Here is a 6,183-nt window from a genome sequence, read left to right on the forward strand (position 1 = left end):
AATCGTGATCACATTAACCCTTTCAAAATTAGTATATAAATAGTTAATATAGTATTAAATATCTGTGTACATCATAAATGAATAAATATTACTAGTTCAAACTTAAAATTATGATAAAAGTCTTTCAAAAATATTTTCTTAATATATACGTTGTATATGTGTGTGCATATGAATGCATATTTGAGATTTGTAGGAGTATATAGGAAGTTCACAAATATTAACATATGTAAGTATTTTTCCAAATAAAGTTAAAGTCCCATTAGGTGAGATTAGTTTAGGTGTTAATCTATTTCCATTTGTCAAATAATTATTGGATAGACATACCATGTCATAATGACACCTTGGTGTGTCTTGACTAGTGAATTTTTTCTCGGGGTTTTGTGGACAGATAGATGAAAGGGTTTAAGTGAAGAGAGAGAGTGGATTTTTATTCAGTGTTTCGGAAGAGCTGTGAGGCCATCCACAACGCTGTTCCTATACCGTTCCTATACCGTTCCTTAAACCACTATTTGAGGGCCCCACTGTACTTTTTTACTCCATTCCTTAACTAAGGAACGGAACCTGCAACCCTCCGTTCCTTAACCGTTCCTTAAATTACTATTCATTCTATTTCAATTTTTATTTTTATTTCCAACTAAATTAAATTAAATAAACACACTTTATTAAAAAACAAACATACTTTATTAAAAAACAAACATACTTTATTAAAAAGTGGGTGGTTGGTACCCACCCGGCGTCGCCGACCCCTGCGTGCCCGGCGTCGATGACCCAGAACCACCAAGTGTGTTGTACATGGTCTCCCAATCGCCGAACGCGTTGAGATCCCACCCTCCGGCGCCGCCACCACCGTAATTGCCGTCGCCGGACATTTTTTGAAGAGATAGAATATGAAAATTGGAGAGAAATTGATGTTGATGTAGGAAGAATAGATGTGTAGTTGTGTATAAAATGAATGAATTAGGTGTATTTATAGAATAAGAAAATAAAAATAAAAATTAAGAAAAAGTTAAAAAAACGGTAATGTTACCGTTTAAAAAATTTTTTTTTTTAAAAAAAATTCGATTTTTATATAAAAAAAAATAATTATTGCGTCATTGCTGACGTGTCCCACTCGCGGGCCGGCGAGTGGGAAGCACGCACGCACGGGGATCGGCCACGTCGCCCAGGCGCGTGGCGGCTTGTTCCGTGCCGCGTTACGTGCCGTCGGCACCCGGCACGGAATGGGAACGGGACGGGAGCGGAATGCAGCGCCGCAACGCGTTCCGCGGCGAAACCGTTCCGGCGGAACGGCACGCGGAACGCCGGCGGCACGCGTTGCGGGTGCTCTGAGATAAGTTACTAATCAGAGCATCCACAACGGTGACCAAGATTCTGTCCGTTAGTCCGTCCCAGCGGCACGATACCGTTGTCAGCCGCTGCGCTCTTGCTGCTGGCACGGCGCTGCTCGATGCATCGAGCACGTCCGTGCCAGCGAGTAGCTGACGTGACGCGTTCTGATTAGTCAATGGCATTTCCGTTGAAATTCAATTTTTTTTAAAAAAATGAAAATAATACAAAAAATTAAAAAATATATATATTCAGAATCCCAAAAATCTGGCCGTTTTTTTACCGTTTTTCTAGATTTTTTTTTATTTTTTTATTTTTATTATCCACAAAATCATCTATAAATACACACATTCATCATCCATTTTTCACATCAAATCATCTCTCATTCATATTTTTTCATACAACTTATATCTACTCATTTCTCTCTCAATCAAACCCTCAAATGGATTTCACCCATCTCATTGCGGAAGCGGAGCGCGAAGAACAAAAATACTATGAACAACATCGTGCCGCCTATGAAGCCTATGTCGCAGCGAATACCCCCACCCCTCCTCCTCAACCAACTAGATCAACTGGCCGACACACCCATCGTGACTGGAAGGGAGCCAACGAAAGGCTCGTTGCCGACTATTTTTCCGACCAATCGCAGTTTCCGGAAGATTACTTTCGGCGTCGTTTTCGCATATCAAAACGCTTGTTTATGCGTATTGTCAACACATTGTCCGCCCGTGTTGAATACTTTCAAACAAGTACAGACGCAGCCGGTCGACAAAGTCTCTCGGCGTTGCATAAGTGTATGTGTGCCATCCGACAACTTGCTACCGGGAAAACGGCTGACCTCTTCGACGAGTATTTGCATGTCGGTGAGTCCACTGGAATCCTTTACCTTAAAAATTTTTGCGAGGGCGTTCGTAGCTTTCGGGGATGAATTCCTTCGGGCACCCACCACCGATGATTGTCAACGGTTGCTTTGTCTTCACGAAACAGTCCATAGTTTTCCCGGTATGCTTGGCAGCATTGACTGCATGCATTGGAGGTGGAAGAATTGCCCGACTGCTTGGAGGGGGCAACACTTAAGCGGCCACAAAGGCGGCGGCCCAACACTTATCCTTGAAGCGGTCGCCGACTACCGCCTATGGATTTGGCATACATATTTCGGTGTTGCCGGATCCAACAACGACTTGAACGTGCTCTATTCTTCACCACTCTTCAATGATGTGTTGAATGGTGGAGCACCGGCGATCGACTACACCGTCAACTGAAATGCATACCACATGGGTTACTATCTCGCTGATGATATCTACCCAAGGTGGTCGACTTTCGTGAAGACGCTCAGCAACCCACAAGACCCGAGACAGGTTCTTTTTGCGCAGCGTCAAGAGTCCGCTCGTAAAGACGTCGAAAGAGCTTTTGGGGTCCTTCAAGCCCGATTCAACATTGTGAAGGCCCCGTCTCGGCTGTGGTAAGTGAAAAATATCACCGACATCATGTACACGTGTATTATCTTGCACAACATGATTATAGCCGAGGAAGGGCCGAGGGCGGTTAGCTTTTACGACGAGGATGAAGCCGGAAGCTCAACCGCGAGGTCTCCCCCACGCCGAGGTGTGCATACGACGATGGGTGAGAGCAGGGGCGGAGCTAGGATAAAGTCTCAAGAGGGGCAAAAATATATTTAGAGAAAATTTTTAAGAATTTAAGGAGGGGCATTTAGTGAATAAATGGTGCATTATATCTACATTGTAATGAAAGTATAGATAAATATATGCATGTGGGATAATTTGAGGAGGGGCAAATGCCCCACCTGCCAATACATTGGCTACGCCCCTGGGTGAGAGGATCGAAACAAGACACACAATGCGCGATACCCGAACCCACGTTGAGCTACAAGAAGACCTACTCAAACACATTTGGGCGAAATTCGGCCACAATTAGTGGGTTTTTTTTAATTTTATGAATTTAATTATGTACTTTTTAATTTTTAGGATTAAAATTATGTAATTTTTAATTTTTAAGACTTTAATTATGAAAATTTTAATTTTTAGGATTTTAATTATGTAATTTTTAATTTTTTTGTAATTTGTAATAGTATTCCGGTTATTTTTAATGCATTTTAATATTGTGGAAATGTTTTTATTTAAATTGAATAATAGAATGGTGAAACAGCTTGTCCTTGTGGAAGAGCACGAGTGTGGATATTGTGCTCTTGCCTAAGATCAGGGAGTAAAAGTGGGTCCGGCCCACATCCGTGCTCGTCGGTAAGAGCACGGATGTGGATGCTCTTACTACTACCATTTAATAGTACTCCATTATTATGCCATCAATATTTTGATACTAATATCCAAAAGTTTGTGGGAGTAGTATGAAAAATCCTTGGTTATATTACATATTTTAAAAATAGCAATGTAATTTGCTTAACTATGCTTCCTTGCGAGAATGACAAAATTCACTCGATGAATTCAATGCATAATGAGAATCTTGCACAACATAATTAGAGAGGAGATAATTCGACTTCTATAATATTACATCACTTCACAAGTATTTTCAAAAAGAGTTAACTACATGAACCATCCCTGACGTTTCCATTTATTTCACTCCAGACCCCTTACGTTTAAAAATATCGTCACAAGTCTCTTGCCTTTAACATAATTACATATCAGATATTTGTAGCCATTTTTCGGACTAAAAGACCCTTATGTCTTGAAGGGCATTTCAGTCATCTTGCCCTCTGTTGCAGGCCTACTCTGCATGGAGGCTGCAAAAGTGCAGAAATTAGATTGTCAATTCAAATTTGATGTTTCCCAATATTGTGTTCTTGCATCTATATTTTAAATGTTTGAACTACCCTTTTTGTGAAAATTACCACCGATCTTCCCATGATTCACAAATGAAATTTCCCATTGTTTCCCAACTCAGATTTGATTATTATTAATATTATTATTACCACCGATCTTCCCACCTTCTGCTAACACGTATACCTTCTCTTTAGTCGACAGCGGCAGGACCGTTACTTGAAGCTAACAGACAAACTGCATTCTTTTCTTGGAGATCCAAACTTTATCTTCATAGCTTCGAAACTTGTATAATGGCGTTCGCCACTTTCATTTTTCAATTCTAATTAATTCTTTAAATGTCGCATGCCATTTTTATCCTCCATCACTTAAATACATGTATTTAAATTTATTATTTTGTAAAGTATAGTTTAAACTCTCATCGTCAATACCATTTTGAAACTTTTAACAGAGTTTATTGCAATTGGAGTTTGTACCGTTGTAGAACTTGTAATTATGTTTAATTATGATACTTTCGATCTATGGTAATTAAAACCCAAATAAATGAAATACAATCATTTTCCAAAATCTATAAATCATAACACAAGCCAAAATTCATCATAAGCATTGTTCAGAACTGAGCAGAGAGCCTCATCCTGCTCAACAACTGCAAGATGTCTACTGAGTACTACTAACAGAAGTAGAAATGGCAAGCAAAGAGGAGTACATAATCTGGTAAAAATGATCACATCTAAATCTATATCAAATTTCAGTATATCAAATTTCATCTCACGAAAGTAAAATTGACCTTCCTCTTGGGGACTGCCATCAGCTCCATAGCTCCGCCGAAACAGGGCGAATCGATCAAATGAGATCCCCTATTATTTTCAAGCGGCGGCAATGTGATACGGAAATGGTGGTTGATGGCGGTGGCCAACGGCGCAGGTTGAGCCAATGAGTGGGCCAGACGCCGGAAGCTTGTGTCCGCTTTTCTGCCGGCGTATCTTAGCATCAAAATGGACTGTAAAATTGTTTGGAAACTACCCTAGGAGTGAAGAGTGAACTACCCTTAGTGATCATGACGGCTGACGCACGTCAAATCAAAGCCAGGTTGCAGGCTACCACTGCAGAACGCAATGTGATATGACCGTAATGCCCTTTTAGGGCTGAAGGGTAATTTAGTCTGAAAAAACCTGATATGTGATTATATTAAAGGCCGGAGACTTATGGCGATATTTTTAAACATCAGGGGTATGGAGTGAAACAAATGAAAACGTCAGGGATGGTTTATGTAGTTCACTTTTTCAAAAAAATAATGACAGGGTAGGTAGAGATATACATCGACACATTACTCATGATTTCATGGTATGTGTTTATTTTGAGCATCTCATGTAATATATATACTACTTGTTGGGATTCGCACACACAAGGCTTTCACACACTCAAGAAGATCACACACACACTCACTGTTGTATGAGATCACACAATGCAGAAACACACACACTCACACTTTGAGTATTGAAGATGATAATCTTGGAGAGAAACTGGAAAACTCTTTATTGATAAAACTCCTACTCTTACTCTAAACTACATACACGGTTTATGAGCTATTTAAAGCTCTACAAACAAGTAGCAACTGCTACTAACTAACTACAACAAGGATCAAGAAAACAAGAAGAATAACCGCTACATCTCAGCTAACTAACTGCTGCTCCAACGGCTAGTTCGGCTAGGTTGCTTCTTCCTTCTCGGCTTAAGGCCGAACTCCCTTCTCGGCTCAAGACCGAACTCAAGACCGAACTCCCTTCTCGGCTCAAGACCGAACTCCCTTCTCGGCTCAAGACCGAACTCCCTTCTCGGCTAGTTCCAGCTCAAAGCCGAGCTTCCTTCTTCTGCCTTCTTCTTCTCGGTTAGTTCCAGCTCAAAGCCGAGCTTACCGAACTCTGCCTTCTTCTTCCAACTGAAATGAGCACTCCATTATTACAATTCTCCACCTGAGGGCTCATCTCAGTTCTTGCACAAACATTGATCAACTTCTTGCAATGATCAAACTTGTCTCTACCTAGAGACTTTGTTAGCATGTCAG

Source organism: Salvia splendens, chromosome 16 (genome assembly GCF_004379255.2).
Source record: "Salvia splendens isolate huo1 chromosome 16, SspV2, whole genome shotgun sequence".
NCBI classification, from domain to species: domain Eukaryota; kingdom Viridiplantae; phylum Streptophyta; class Magnoliopsida; order Lamiales; family Lamiaceae; genus Salvia; species Salvia splendens.